A 17,027-nucleotide genomic window follows, 5' to 3' on the forward strand; every position below is an offset into this window, starting at 1 on the left:
TTGGAAGGCAAATGTCCCATTACATCTGGCGTAAAAGAAACACAGCATTTCAGAAAAGAACATCATACCAACAGTAAAATATGGTGGTGGTAGTGTGATGGTCTGGGGTTGTTTTGCTGCTTCAGGACCTGGAAGGCTTGCTGTGATAGATGGAACCATGAATTCTACTGTCTACCAAAAATCCTGAAGGAGAATGTCCGCCATCTGTTCGTCAACTCAAGCTGAAGCGATCTTGGGTGCTGCAACAGGACAATGACCCAAAACACACCAGCAAATCCACCTCTGAATGGCTGAAGAAAAACAAAATGAAGACTTTGGAGTGGCCTAGTCAAAGTCCTGACCTGAATCCAATTGAGATGCTATGGCATGACCTTAAAAAGGCGGTTCATGCTAGAAAACCCTCAAATAAAGCTGAATTACAACAATTCTGCAAAGAAGAGTGGGCCAAAATTCCTCCAGAGCGCCGTAAGAGACTCATTGCAAGTTATCGCAAACGCTTGATTGCAGTTATTGCTGCTAAGGGTGGCCCAACCAGTTATTAGGTTCAGGGGGCAATTACTTTTTCACACAGGGCCATGTAGGTTTGGATTTTTTCTCCCTAAATAATAAAACCATCATTTAAAAACTGCATTTTGTGTTTACTTGTGTTATATTTGACTAATGGTTAAGCGTGTTTGATGATCAGAAACACTTTGTGTGACAAACATGCAAAAGAATAAGAAATCAGGAAGGGGGCAATTCGTTTCTCACACCACTGTATGTTAAAGTCGCGTTGGATGATTAATTGCATTATTATTATTATTATTATTATCTTATTGTATGCATTATTCTTTGTTTTTGATCTTGTCTATAAGCTGCCTCTGTTAAGTTCCATGTCTTTTATGAGTGGTCGACTAAGAGGCTGGGCCATCTGCCAATCACCACCAGAAACCGCCATCTGCCCTTATAAATCCAGAGAGTCTTGACTTGTGCAGTTCCTGGTGGTTCACTTCGATGTGCCAGGGAGTTGGTGAGTTTACTTGTGCTTATTTTTTGTGATCAACTGAATTGGGTCTTGTTTGCTTTGGATTGCCTTGTGTTTCAAGTCATTCCATTTTGCTTTTGTGCTCCACAGAACTTCATATTGATTAGAATACTAGCTGTGAAGAATACATCTTTTAATTTATAAAGACTAGGGGGCTCTGTCTCCTGCTCGCTTCGCTTGCCAACCCCAGGCCTGCGCTACGTGCTAGCCTCTTTGTGGCTCTGCCGCTCGAGTACGAGGATGTGGATGTACAATTTAAACAGATTGTTATTTTCATGGGAATTGTTACGTATGCATAACAGAACTAACTATTTTACATTACAGCGAGTAATTAACCATAGTAGAAATTAGTAAAACGTAATAATTTAAAAGGAAATTATGTTTCATGTTGCGTTAGAGGTATTTGTTCTGTTTGGCTTTGAAAATAACACGCAAATACTTTTTAAACTTACACATTTACTGTAAAACTTCAGGAAAAACAATATTTTTAACTAAATTTTCATCAATATCGCATTGAATTTTGATTCTGTGTTCGTATAACTGCTTGTGATTGACTTTTGTTTCTTTCTCTCTATTAAATAAAACAACTTTTTCGAATGTTTGTCCCTGTGATTTGTAAATTTTGTAAAAGCTATTCTAATGGGAAACTGTTAACATTTTAATACGAATGGCATATCAAGATCTCCTTTGGTGTCTCATGTTATCCACTGAAGATGTACTACATGACCTTTGTCGCCTGTTAAAATTTGACTTAATTTTGAATACAACTAATTTTGTCCTATTGCATTGCCCATCACTCAGACATGAATTACACGATAACATTACGATGCGTCCTTCTTTCTACAGTAATTCAGCCGGTGGAAGACCCGACGGTGTTAACGGTTGTAGATATTCTTTGTGATATTGTAAGTTGATGTTTTCATCTTCTGCACCATCACCACCAACTGTTTCAGCAGAGTCTATTGATACGCATTTAACCAATTTGCCGTGTAACCGATCGACAATTTTCATGTTAATTTGTTTGACTTCATCATTTCTCGGTGCTAGGATTGCCCGTGTACTCATTTCTTCTGTTGATAACCCTTCGGTCAATAAGATTTGGACATAATGCATCTTTCTTTAATTGGGAACTTAAAGTGAGGAAAACGTTAACATAGTTATAAGAGCTGAGAGAGCAGGAACTGTGTCTGTCAAAAGCATTCACACCCGAGACACACACCCTTTTGGTTTTACATCATTTACCAACCAAAGGGGTCTTAACTTCTACCACGCTTGATCTTCTATCGTGGCACGTCCTCTCAGCCTTGATAACTCTGACCAAGGCCAATTCCTGGGCAGTGGAGGAGTCCTGGTGGTCCCAGATTTCTTCCATTTCACAATTCTTGAGACCACCGTGCTCTTGGGAGCACTGAAAGCATTAGAAATGGGTTTATCTCCCTGTGGAGGACCCAGCCAGAACACCCCCGTGATGGAAGAACCAAGGGAGAAGGCATATTCAGGGCAATACCTCGCCCAGAACGCTAGAAGGCAACCTCCCCAGCTTACAGCGGGGCCATGGGTTTGGAGCTTAGAAGCTCAACCCTGCTGGGGCCTGTGGCCTCCACAAGGGGGCGCCTGGACAGTTTCTGAGCCCTGGAAGTACCACACCTGGAAGATCTAGGAGCACCTGGAGCACATCCGGGTGCCCTGTAAAAGGAACCTCCTCACTCCAGTCAAGGAGCCAGAGTCAGGAGGAGTAAGACGAAGCTTGTTAGGAGAGGAGTGGAGGTGGCAGAGAAAGGAGAGTAGAAGGAAGGAAAGGACTGTGTGTTCGTGTTGGTGCTTTGCTTAGTGCTGTGTTGTGTGGCAACTTGTTTCTCTGCCCGTCTGTGTCGGGTTAGGGCAGCTGTACACACCCTGGTGGTCCTCACCACCTTGCCTTGATCTGTGCCTCGTCACAATTTGATCCATGCCAAGGTTTGCTGGCCGTTCCTTGGCCTTCATGGCTTGGTCTTTGACCTGACGTGCAGTGTAGATGGTGGCTCTTTCTATCCACGGGGACACGTGGGCCTTTCTAAATGATGTCCAGTCAACTGAGTTGGCCACAGGTGGACACATCACCTGGAGAATTAAAGCAAGTCAACTTTATTTATGTAGCACATCTAACACAACTACAACTTGACCATACTGCTTTACAATAAATATCCATTAAAAATACAATTCAAAGATGCCAAAAAAACGAATTAAATAATATAAATACAAACATATAAGCAAATAACTAAACAATCCCAGAGTACCCAGCTGACGGCTAGCCAACCGACACAATGGCGCCATCTTGCTTGTGAACAGGATGCGCCCGGTCAATATTCGGAGGGCTACAGCAAAGAGTCAGAAATCTCCTAGAAATGAAAGATCTCAATTTTATCGAATTTTAATACATTTGAAAACCTTTCTGAACATTTTCTCCCATCATTATGGGATATTTGGTGTCAGTCAATGGTCAGAGATGGCAAATGTATCCATTTCCAATGAAATCAACAGCACAATAAAGTGTACAGATAGTAAAGGGGTCTTTTCTGAGCCCACCCTACTAGAATTTGCACCATAAGTGTTTGAGGCCACACCTCACCTCTGGAGCCGTGGACCCCTTGACCTCACACGCCTCACACGGTCCAGGGGCTCTTTGCTCATTGGTTGAGAAGTCCAGCTGTTTGGCTCCTCCTCCTCCTCCTCCTCCTCCTCCTCCTCCTGTTTTAACGGTGGGATATTCAGGTCTCGGGTCAGCATGTCAGGCTGTTATACTCAATTAAGTGCCGATGAGGTGAGTCAGCCTGACGGGAGTTTAGCATTTTGGAATCAATGTGTTGCTTTCCAGTATGGATACCTGACTGCGTGCCCAGCCTTCATATACCCACTGGAAAGAAATTGAAAATTTTCATAGGATGACAAATAGATAATATGGATTATTTTAGTGGGAAGATTTTTAATTCCACATAAGAGGCTTAAAATGCACTTTCTTATCTGAGTCATTTTATTAGCTTTTTAATACGTTCCTGCTGCTCACAGCCCCAACGCGAACCCTTCCTGCAATCATCTCCACCTTGTAAGCCTGAAACCTTTCAGCCACAAGATTATGGGAAATCCTGGCTGACCATCCATCCATCCATCCATTCATTTTTTTAGAAACCATTTATTCTATTAGACAGACTTGAGACTCAGAAACTACTGTCACAGACGCGCCGGGGTCCTTGTCCAGCCGGGTCGTCCCTTCACTGAAGGGACCGGGGCAGCAAGCATTGACAGAACAGTATCTCCCACGGGATGCTAGATGGCCGCCCCCCTGGGTGTCAGTGGTGCCTCAGATTACCGCAGGGCTCCATGGGAGGTGGAGTTCTCTACAACCCTCTTGGGATCCGAGGTGCCACCAGGGGGTGCTGCAGTTGTCCCTGAGCCTGTGTGGGCGGTTTTTCACCACACCTGGAAGTACAGCCGGAAATAGGTCATCAAACACCTGGAGTACTTCCAGGTGGGCTATAAAACCCACTCTCGCCTCAGAGTACTGCATCCTCCAACCATCCTTCTGCTGATACCAGCATAGGTGAGACATCCCCACCCACAATTACAGCAGCCCAGGTGAGCAGAGAGCTGAAAAGACTTTGTGTCAGCAAAGCAGCGGGTCCAGATGGTGTATCGCCACGACTGCTGAAGGCCTGTGCGTTGGAACTGGGGAGTCCTCTACAGCGCATCTTCAACCTGAGCCTGGAACAGGGGAGAGTCCCAAAGCTTTGGAAAATATCTTGTATCACCCCAGTCCCAAAGGTATCACGTCTTAGTGAGCTGAATGACTTCCGGCCTGTCGCTCTGACGTCACATCTGATGAAGACCATGGAGCGGCTGCTACTTTACCACCTGAGGCCACAGGTCCGTCACACCCTCGACCCTCTGCAGTTCGCATACCAGGAGAAGGTGGGAGCGGAGGATGCCATCATCTACATGCTACACCAATCCCTCTCCCACCTGGACAGAGGCAGTGGTGCTGTAAGAATTATGTTTTTGGACTTCTCTAGCGCCTTCAACACAATCCAACCTCTGCTCCTTAGAGACAAGCTAACTGAGATGGGAGTAGACTCACACCTGGTGGCATGGATCGTGGACTATTTTACAGACAGACCTCAATATGTGCGTCTTGGGAACTGCAGGTCTGACATTGTGGTCAGCAACACGGGGGCGCCGCAGGGGACTGGACTTTCTCTGGTCCTGTTCAATCTATATACATCAGACTTCCAATACGACTCGGAGTCCTGCCACGTGCAAAAGTTCACTGACGACACTGCTATTGTGGGCTGCATGAGGAGTGAGCAGGAGGAGGAGTACAGGAACCTAATCAAGGACTTTGTTAAATGGTGCGACTCAAACCACTTACACCTTAACACCAGCAAAACCAAGGAGCTGGTGGTGGATTTTAGGAGGCCCAGGCCCCTCATGGACCCCGTGATCATCAGAGGTGACTATGCAGAGGGTGCAGACCTATAAATATCTGGGAGTGCAACTGGATGACAAATTGGACTGGGCTGCCAATACTGATGCTCTATGTAAGAAAGGTCAGAGCCGACTATACTTTCTTAGGAGGTTGGCATCCTTTAACATCTGCAGTAAGATGCTGCAGATGTTCTACCAGACGGTTGTGGCAAGCGCCCTCTTCTACGCGGTGGTGTGCTGGAGAGGCAGCATAAAGATGAAAGACGCCTCACGCCTGGACAAACTTGTTAAGAAGGCAGGCTCTACTGTAGGAGTAAAGTTGGACAGTTTAACATCTGTGGCAGAGCGACGGGCACTAAGCAAACTCCTGTCAATCATGAAGAATCCACTGCATCCACTGAACAGTGTCATCTCCAGGCAGATGAGTAGCTTCAGTGACAGACTTTTATCACTGTCCTGCTCCACTGACAGACTGACGAGATTGTTCTTCCCCCACACTATGCGACTCTTCAATTCCATCCGGGGGAGTAAATGCTAACATTATTCAAAGTTATTGTCTGTTTTTACATGAATTTTTATTACTATTTAATTTAATATTGTTTTTTGTATCAGTATACTGCTGCTGGATTATGTGAATTTCCCCTTGGGATTAATAAAGTATCTATCTATCTATCTATCTATCTATCTATCTATCTATCTATCTATCTATCTATCTATCTATCTATCTATCTATCTATCTATCTGTTATATAGTGCCTTTCACATTATCTATCTATCTATCTATCTATTTATCTATCTATCTGTCTATCTATCTATCTATCTATCTATCTATCTATCTATCTATCTATCTATCTAAAAGGAGCCAGAGTTGGGAGGAGAGGGACTAAGCTTGCTGGAGAGAAAGTACAGTATTGTTTAGAGGTGATTTGTGCTTTGGACTGTGTTGTGGGTCTCATGGGGACGGGGAAGACCAGCAGCCACTACTCGGAGAGCCAGAGTCAGGAGGAGCAGTGACAAAGCTGGACCCGAGGAGTGGAGGAGAAAGGAGAGAAAGAGAAGGAAGAGAACTGTTTGGGTGCTGTGCTTGTGCTGGACTGTGTTGAGCTTGTGGGGACAGGGAAGGCGTTGCCATTGTGGAAACTGAATGCTCTCTTCGTTCCTTGTACTAATTCATGTCTGAGAAGTAGGCTTTACTAAACTTTGTAATAGCATGCTTTGTTTTAGCAAACAGAAAAATGTTTGTGCAAAGGACTCACATGAAACACATGAGGCTGCCTTATCACGATTTCCCTTAGCTTACATCTGAACGCCATAACAAAAGGAGCCAAGAAATCAAGTTGCACAAGGGACGTTAAAGGGGCTCAAGGTTTGTGTATAATAAATGTGTTGACTGTTACATTTTATAATGATATTAAATCACACATTCTAGGGGTATAAAACTGGACCCCACCCAACAGACGGGGTTCAGAAGAGACCTGATGCTGTCATGTATATTTGATTGTCTGTTTTTCTGAAACTTTTTTCGTCCACACCATTAAGGCAAAAAAGAAAATAACAAAGCAGTATGTGCCTTGAACTTGCGTCCCACGTTTGGCTGTGTCGGGTTCAGTTGGCAGTGCCAGCCTGGGTGGTCCACATCTTTCACTTTCTATTGATAACTCCTTTGTTTCCCCTTCACCTCAGGTCAAGAGTCTGGGTGTCATCCTTGACAGTACGCTTTATCTTTCCAATCTCACATTAATAATGTCACCTGGTCTGCTTACTTCCACCTACGTAATATTAATCGCACCCGCCCCTCCCTCACCCCCATACCACTGCCATCTTTGTTCACAGTCTTGTTACTTCTCATCTCTGGACTGTTGCATTCGCTCCTCTTTGGTCTCTCTAATAAATTTCTCCATAAGCTTCAGCTGGTCCAGAATTGTGCTGCTTGCGTCATTACTCGAACTCCATTTATTCACCACATTACTCCGGTCTTGCAGCAGCTTCTTTGCCTCCTGATTAAGTTTGGATTTGATTTTTAAATTCTGCTATTAACATTTCTGGCCATTCATAACCTCGTCTCCTCTCCATATCTGTCTGACCTTCTTCATGTTGCAATTCCCTCTTGTAACCTTAGATCCTCCACCTCATCCATCCTCCTGATCGTCCCTCTCACTCGCCTAACCACCATTCAGCCGTTCTGCTCGCAAGCTCTGGAACTCACTACCTACTGAGCTTAGAAACACAGAATCATTTTCAAATTACAAACGTAAACTTAAACCCATCTGTTCAAAATGGCTTTGTCTTTATGATTACAATGGCTTTGTTTGGTTTGAACCTTTTATATTTCTTGTATTTTCTGAGGGCAGCACGGTGGCACAGTGGTAACTGCTGCTGCCTCACAGTAAGGAGACTTGAATTCGCTTCCCGAGTCCTCCCTGCGTGGAGTTTGCATGTTCTCCCCGTGTCTGCGTGGGTTTCCTGCCACAGTCCAAAGACATTCAGGTTGGGTGAATTGGCGATCCTAAATTGTCCCTTGAGTGTGCTTGGTGTGTGTGTGTGCCCTGTGGTTGTCTGGCCCCCTGCCCGGGGTTTATTCCTGCCTTGCACCCTGTGCTGGGTGGGATTGGCTCCAGCAGACCTGTGACCCTGTATTAGGATATAGCAGGTTGGACAATGACTGACTAATATTTGAATATTGGCAACCATACAACGTGATAAAGGTTTCAGGCGGCACACAGTCTTGTTCGTTACTTAGTTAAGGCATCATTTGTGGTCAGCTTTCTTCAGAACAGGCCTCATGCCTGTCTCAATATGGCTGCTGAGCTCTGCTCTTCATCGTGTTTTCCTTTTCAGTTTGTGTTGTGTGAGATGATCTTTCATCAGTTTGGTAAGAGAGAGGGTGAGGTAAAGCAAGCAAATTTATAGGTTTTTCTGTCCAACCCCTACAGCCAATAGGACATCATTGTTCTTAAAGGCTTCTGATACAAGCCAAATTCCAAACAGCCATACTTCAGACCAATAGGGTCACACCAGCCCTCCAAACCGTGTGTTAAGGTGAAGCTTGGCAGTTAGGCAGCCTGGCATTCCTGTGGGGGTTGACTGAGAGAGAAATATTGGCCAAACTTGTTTTAGGCACTTCACCCCAACCCTGTCGTAAAATTACAAAGAGACTCCTTCCTAAAGAGGGGAAGGGGCTCTTAACCATCAAACCATTGCTGTTCTTATCTATATATATAAAGGAGAGTTGGGATCCGAGAGACTGTGTTTGTGTGTTTGTGGAGGGATGGAGAGTTAAGGTAAGTGGGGGAGTCACGTGATCATCTCCCCTCCCATTCACGTCATTTCATTCATTTCGCTCCGATCTGAGCTCCGCAGCTGACGCGGTCTTGCCGTTCTTTTTCCTTACTGTTTAGTCCTCTCTCCTTTACTGATTTACTGTTTACTAGATGCAGTACTTAGTGAATAGTATTTTTTCCTGTAGTGTTTCTACTTAGTGTTAGTGTTTAGTAGACACGGTGTGCCGGTGTTCCGGTGTTGCGGTTTACTGTTACTTTCTACTGTACTTCGTTTTTGTATTTTAGTGTTTAGTAGACTTTTACTTTATGTCATTTACTGTTGTTTTTTACTGTTGTTCCCGGCGGTGTTGCCGTTTTTCCCGTTTCTATTTTTTATGTAGCATGTTCACAAATTAGTCATAGAGAAAATTTATATACTTCGGCTCCAGGAGGACAAACCAAAAATGTTGTATGTAAAGAAGCTCAATAAGTCGCATGTAGATATATAATTATTCCAACTACAGCAACTGCAGCGAAGCGCACGAGGTCTGCTAGTCAATAATGTAACACAAATATTCCATTGCTTTGTCTAAGTTACAAATAAAGACATACAAAATATTTATCAACTTGTACGCAAAATTTCACATCACAACAGTGACAGAATTGCATGAAGAGGACACTCAGGATGGGATGCCAGGGCATCGAAGGGAACATCCATCATTGCCCATTCATTCATTCATATGCAGATTTGCTGAATCCAATTCTGATGTTGCAGGAGTCAGACGGGACTCTTGACCAATGAATCCTTTGGGACGGAATTTGTCGAGCCAACTCTTCTTGTCAGTACCCGAGCTCACAAACGCTCTTTTGGCTGAATAGGCAAACATTCCCACAGAATCCAGTCTTATGGAAAGAAGAGTGGAGGCTGTTATTGGGGAGCCAACTCCATATTAGTACCTGTGGTTCTGGAATGGCCAACCAGCTCATATAGAAATATTATCTGACCACAAGATTTTGCCCATTTATGTACACTTTAGAAGAAATAAATTAAATTTAAGACTTCTTCAGGCTTTTGTGTATTCTTCTTCCTTTTTATCTTTCAAAGCCCTTCTCCATTGTTCCAACTTCCTCTCCACCCCCTGGTTTCTGGTTTTACACAACACAACGTCATTGTGCACCGGTGGGACTCGGTCTTTCATCAAATGATTCAGCACATACATAACCACATCAAGAAGATCCCTGGTGCAGACCTCCTCTAACTGGGGTCTTGTCTGCTACCCCGACACTGCTGTTAATCCGAGTCCTCACTCCCTCCTAGGAAGTAATTTCTGACATAATGAAATGAAGGAGCATCAGGGCGGTGAATTCTCTAAACTACTTATCTCACTTCAGGGTATCGTTACGTATTATTTGGCGGATGTCTTTATCCGAGGTGACTTAACAACATTTGAAAGATAGAATCGGTTCCATTTCTTTTATGTTTTTTTTTTTTACTTTCACTTTGATCACAGGCAGGTGACGTGACCTGCTCGTTGTCACATAGTTGTCAGTGGTGGGATCTGAACCCACAGCCAAAACCTTAACCAGCACACCCGAGGCCAGTTGAGGTGTAGCAGGTCCACAGCTCAAGTCAACAGGGCCAGTTTTTAAATAAATAGTCGCCGCACTCGCGGCTTAGAGATGGGGTGTGGTAGTGTGGCCGAAGCGGTTCCCAGGTGATTCGTGATGCGGGCAGTCCTCGCTTAAGTGCACGGGTGAGGCGTCGTCCGCATCCGTAATTGATGCCGGGACCTGCTGATTGCCACACCTGATCTACGTCCCCGTGATAAATAATAGAAGCGTGAGGCAGCTAGGGGGAGAAAAAAGAGAGAGAAAGAACGGGAGATTAATGGAGAAGAAGGAAGCAGGACGGAGAAAGCGAGTGAGTGCAGACTGGGAGAGGTGAGCCCGAGTGGGGTGTTTGGCCAGCACCCGAGGGTCTGACGGTTGTGGTCGCTCCTGCTGAGCACTTCTGTGGAGCAGGAGTGACCGGGCAGCGAGAGTCAGGGACTTGGGAAGTGGAAGGCCCAGTGTGAGCATCCTGGTCGCTGGGGAGCCCAAGTCTCGGTCTGGGTGAGCAGAACCGGAGCCAGGAATCGGAAAGGCCACCACACCAGAGAAGTGAAGAAGGTCAGCTGCATGTACGTAGGGTGACTCCCCTGGCGCATAGCCTGGATGGGAGAAACAGGGGAGTCACCAGTAAAAGAAGGCACCGGGCTTTGCTTTAAAAGACTGCTTCCATTCATGGTTTTCACCTCATTGTTTTTGAAGGATTTTTTTCTAGTGTGTTTTTAACCTCCACAATTCACCATTTTTAAATGGATTATTTATTCATTAACTTTGATGCACTGCACTTTAATTTGGACACTTTGATTTTGTTGCTGCTTTTCAAATAGAAGCACTTTTGCACTTTTTGCACCATCCCCTTGCTTCGTTGTTGTGCCTCACTCTCCAGCTCATCGGTGACATTACCGATGGGGTCAGGTTCAGAGCTACCAGGAATAAAATGGGCGCTTGGAGCAGAACCCGCATCTTCACACTGGCTTGAGGGTACATTGAGCCCCTAGGCAGACTTGGTGGCAAAAACAGAGATATCCAAAATAAAGTTCCTTCTTTAGATCCGCACGGTCGGACCCTGTTGGACCCTTGTAGATCAGCGTAATTGTGATCCCATATCAAACAGATGAGTGGCCTCGCTTGGAGATTTTCAAACCTCACGATCAAATATGAAATCGACGACTTTGTGGGGGTCCCAATGATTGTGTATGAAACTACTTTTTAGCACCCCCTTTGGCATGGTGCATGCGATCCCATATCAAATCGATGAGTGTTCTCACTTGGAGATCAAATATGAAATTGACAAGTTGGTGGGGGTCCCCTCGATTGTGTATGAAACAAGCTTTTGGTAACTTGGGTGTGGTGCCCCTCCTCGGCCTATGCCCAGACTACACCACACTGCCTGTAGCTCAATCAGGGCTCACAAATGCCAGCACTGGCCACATGACAGGAAGTGGCCTTGGACAGGACACCTGTTAACTTTAAGACACACCCACATAAGTGGCCAGTTTGCCGATAAGCCTGACCAGCACATCTTAGGAGGGTGCGCATGAGGAGAATCTGAACAACAACCGGTGGTGAAGGCGGGATTCTAGATCCATAAGGCCAACTGTTGTTGATATTTACAAAGAAAATATTTTGCGTTTATTATTAATTGTAACAGCAAATGAGATTTACTTACGCAATTTCAATAAACGGCCGCACAGCGTGATGGGGTAGGCAGGCTGATCAGCATGCAGATTACATTAAATTATATACACAAAAATTATACGATCAACGTTGGATGGAACTGTGATCCCATGTGAAATCAATGAGAGTTACCACTTGGATATCGGCGCCGTTACGATCGAATATGAAATCTATGAGTTCGTGGGGGTCCCCACAATTGTAAATGAAACTACTTTTTAGCACCCCCTTGGGCATGGCGCTCGTGATCCCATATGAAATCGATGAGTGTCCCCACTTGAGGATTGGTTCCCTCATGATCAAATATGAAATCTATGAGTTGGTGGAGGTCCCCACAATTGTATATGAAACAAGTTTTTGCCACTCACTTGGGCACGATGCTCGCAAACCCATAAGAAATCGATAATTGTTCCCGCTTGGAGATTGGTGCTGTCATGATCGAATATAAAATCAATGAGTTAGTGGGGGTCCCCACAATTGTAAATGAAACTACTTTTTAGCACCCCCTTGGGCATGGCGCTCGTGATCCCATATGAAATCGATGAGTGTCCCCACTTGGGGATTGGCTCCCTTGTGATCAAATATAAAATCAATGAGTTAGTGGGGGTCCCCACAATTGTATATGAAACAAGTTTTTGCCACTCACTTGGGTACGATGCTCGCAAACCCATAAGAAATCGATAATTGTTCCCGCTTGGAGATTGGTGCTGTCATGATCGAATATGAAATCTATCAGTTTGTGGGGATGCCCACGATTGTGTATGAAACACCTTTTTAGCACTTTCTTGGGCATGGAGCTCGTGATTCCTTATGAAATTGATGAGTGTCCCCACTTGGAGATCAAATACGAAATCGACGAGTTTGTGGGGGGTTTCCACGATTGTATATGAAACACCTTTTTAGCACCCCCTTGGGCGTGGCTCTCGCAATCGCATTTGAAATCGATGAGTGTTCCCGCTTGGAGATTGGCGCTGTCATGATCAACTATGAAATTTATGAGCTAGTGGGGATACCCACGATTGTGTATGAAGCAAATTTTTAGCACCTCCTTGGGCACGATGCATGTGATCACATTTGAAATTGTGGAAGCTATGATATACAATACAATGCTACAATATATATATTACTAATGTACTGATTTTGATATACTGATATAAGCAATTGACTGATATAAGTGTGCGTGTAAGCAAGAATATTTAAAGCAGTGTGACAACAACAGTTAACAAAAGAATGTTTTGTAATTTCCTAAAAGCAACCATTAGCAAAAGAATAAAAATGCGATGACATACAAAAAAGTTTGCAAAAAGAGGAAACATTGAAGCAAGTATAAAAGAATTTTGGAAAAGGGCACTGAGAGGTAAAAAAAAAACTGTATGAGCAGCCTGAAGATGGGGAATTTAGAGTTTTTCTGACTTGCAAGCAGAAAGCTCCATACTACTCACCTGTTTATTAATTCTTTAATAAACTAACATTGATTAATTGCAGGGCGGCACGGTGGCGCAGTGGTAGCGCTGCTGCCTCGCAGTTAGGAGACCCGGGTTCGCTTCCCGGGTCCTCCCTGCGTGGAGTTTGTATGTTCTCCCCGTGTCTGCGTGGGTTTCCTCCCACAATCCAAAGACATGCAGGTTAGGTGGATTGGCGATTCTAAATTGGGCTTGGTTTGTGTGTGTCCTGTGGTGGGTTGGCACCCTGCCCAGGATTGGTTCCTGCCTTGTGCCCTGAGTTGGCTGGGATTGGCTCCAGCAGACCCCTGTGACCCTGTATTCAGATTCAGCGGGTTAGAAAATGGATGGATGGATGGATGATTAATTGCACTCTTGTCTTCCTCTGCGTTCTTCTTCCACAAAATCGATGAGCGTTACCGCTTGTAGATCAAATATGATCTCGACGAGTTCGTGGGGGTCTCACGATTGTACATGAAACACCTTTTTATCACCACCTTGGGCATGGTGCATGTGATCCCATATCAAATCGATGAGTGTTACCGCTTGGAGATCCAATATGAAATCGACGAGTTGGTGTGGACCCTCAACTTTTTTGGTAACTTGTTTAAGGTACCCCTCCTCGGCCTTTACCCAGAGCCAGTCCTGACTACACCACACTGCCTGTAGCCCAATCAGGGCTCACAATCGCCAGCACTGGCCACATGACAGGAAGTGGCCTTGGACAGGATGCCTGTTAACTTTAAGACACGCCCACATAAGTGGCCAGTTTGCCGATAAGCCTGACCAGCACATCTTAGGGGGGAGCGCACGAGGAGAACCTGAACATCAATTGGTGGTGAAGACGGGATTCTAGATCCATAAGGCTAACTGTTGTTGATATTTACAAAGAAAATATTTTGTGTTTATTATTACTTGTAACAGCAAATGAGATGTACTTACACATTTTCAGTAAACGGCCGCACAGCGTGATGGGGTAGGCGGGCTGATCAGCATGCAGATTACATTAAATTATATACACAAAAATGAAATGATCAACGTTGGATTGAGCTGTGTAATCAAGTACACGTTAATGATCCGGTCATGGATATGTTTATACATCACTTTCATTATATACGCATTAATGATTTGAACAAACCGCTTTGAAATGTTCAGTTATCCTTTGCCTTTGTGCTCCAGTGTGTTTTTCTTTTCTCACATTTTTTTTTTCCCTTCTTTTATTTTTTTTCCTTTTCGGATGGATGAATCACAAATCCAATGGCACCATAAGACAACACAGCAGACGAATGCCTCCTAAGACAAGACACCTCTCTTGAAAGGTGTAATCTTTGTTGTTCGTTCTTGGCTTGCAGCTGCCGTTTTTGACACTCCTCAGATGGATGCAGGGCTGGTGCGAATGCCTAATCGGGCACCTCGTAATGGAAGCTGCCCGCCGCTAGCTTGAAAGTAACCTCTGAAATCGCCGCCAGGCTGTCGCCTTGTCCTCCGAGCGGACGTCAACGTGAAGACATCTTAAGAGCGGGTGGTCGGTTGGCCTGAACGAGGCAGTCTCAGGGGTGGCCCCCTTTAGTTAATTTGCAGACTTCTCTTTTCTTTAGTTAATTAGAACACACAACAAAAGGCAAACGTCACCCATTTAGACGAGCTTGTCTCCAAAATGGCTTTCGTGCTTAATTAAGAGCTAAGGAGCGATCAGATCAGTAAGTGCAGCCCCTGCGGGATCAGAAGAGTGATGCGGGAAAGCAATCATTAATTCATGACCAGGAGTATGCGGCTCGCACGGCTTGTATTGTTTAGAGGTGCACCCCTAATGCGATTACTTCTAATTATCTGCTGGAACCGAATGAGGAGACAAGCTTGAGGGGGGCATGGAGCTGGGGGACAAAAAAAAATTGAAGGCAGGCAATACAGAAAGACAGGGCTGCAAAAACACTGAGAGATGGCCGGGCTGACTGGAGGAAAAGTAACAGAAAGTACATCGGGGTCGATGTTCAGATCTCTAAGGCGTGAGCCCCGATTTTTAAGCACTAATTTAATAACAAAGGACAGAAGGGGAGATGTACCCCCACTCTCTTAAAAACAAAGGTGCCAGAGCAACACCAGAGGACCATCCATGTGAAGGTTCCAGAAAGAACAATTTATTTATTCAGATCCATAACAGGCGCCATAAATAACCAAGAGTAGATGATAAAAGACTTGTAAGATAAAGCCGTTGTCACATTGTGACCACTAGGGGGCGTCGCAGCACCCCAAACCGCAGACACAGCTCCATCAACACAAGTCTTGGTTTAAATTTAAAGGAAAAGACAGGCTCTTGACAACTAAAGAAACAGAACAACTCATTTTTAAATCAAGACATCAGTAGTATGAACACAGAGGGAAAGCTAATAAGATCTTAGCTCAACAAATTCACAAGCAGGAAGTTCACAATGCAATCCCAGCAATCACCAACACTGACAGAGACAAAATCATTAACCATAAAAATATAATACACACATTTAGAGATGATTGTAAGTCCTTATATTCTACTGAGTTTAAGGAAGATGAGACACAACCTAATGCATTTCTGGATGCGTTACAGACAACACAACTAGATACTTCTCAGTGTAGAGGAACTGCATAAACCTCTGGCACTATCAGAATTACTAGATACTAAAATCTCACTTCACAGTGGGAAACCAGCAGGCCCGGATGGCTACCCTGCCGAATTTTATAAAAAAAAAAATCTCAGTTAAGCTAGCTCCCCTTCTGTTAGCAACATTTACAGAAGCTACAGACAATAAAATATTATTAGCACAAATACCTTGCAAAAAGGCAAAAGTGACATAAACACAAGCACAGTAGTCTTCTTCTCTTGTCTTTTTCCTTTCACTCCTCCAGGCGAGCTTTGCCCTCTTCCAGCGGTTCCTACTCACCTGGATGAGCTTCGGGAGGGCTTCTTTAAACTTGGACCCAGGAGTACTTCTGGTGTTGGTCGGAAACAGACCTCCTGATCAGCTCAAAAGGGCAACTCGAGATAGAAGGCTAACCAGGCAGTGTTTGCACCTGTTCAGTGTGGGGCTGCTGACATCACTTCAAAGCAGGCCCACCAAATCAGCAAGCTACTTAAAAGGGGCAGGCTCACTTATAGACCACACTCTGGACCACCTAGAGGTCGTAGAAAAGGGGAGAATTAAAACTAAACTGAGTGCCATTATGCAATAAAATATACAATACAATTTATTTTTGTATAGCCTAAAATCACTCAAGAAGTGGCGCAATGGGCTTTAAGAGGCCCTGCCTCTTGACAGCCCCCCAGCCTTGACTCTCTAAGAAGACAAAGAAAAACTCCCAAAAAATCCCTTGCGGGAAAATATGGAAGAAATATCATAAGAGGCAGTTCAAAGAGAGACCCACTTCTAGGTAGGTTGGTCGTACAGTGGGGGTCAAAACAATACAATACACAGAACAGAACAAATCCTCAATACAGTATAAAAATAAAAAATTTACAAGTACAGAGCAGAATTTAACAGTACGTGATATCACATGATATGAATTGCAAGTTGTTTACAGTCCTGGAGAC

At 44.4% G+C, this 17,027-nt stretch overlaps 1 protein-coding gene across 2 annotated transcripts in view; it reads left to right on the plus strand.

Annotated features, from left to right (window-relative positions):
* fibcd1a (fibrinogen C domain containing 1a) overlaps positions 1-17,027 on the plus strand; it is a 359,996-nt gene that overhangs the window by 244,387 nt on the left and 98,582 nt on the right. The gene's annotated exons all lie outside the window — the stretch shown is intronic.

Source organism: Polypterus senegalus, chromosome 9 (genome assembly GCF_016835505.1).
Source record: "Polypterus senegalus isolate Bchr_013 chromosome 9, ASM1683550v1, whole genome shotgun sequence".
NCBI classification, from domain to species: domain Eukaryota; kingdom Metazoa; phylum Chordata; class Cladistia; order Polypteriformes; family Polypteridae; genus Polypterus; species Polypterus senegalus.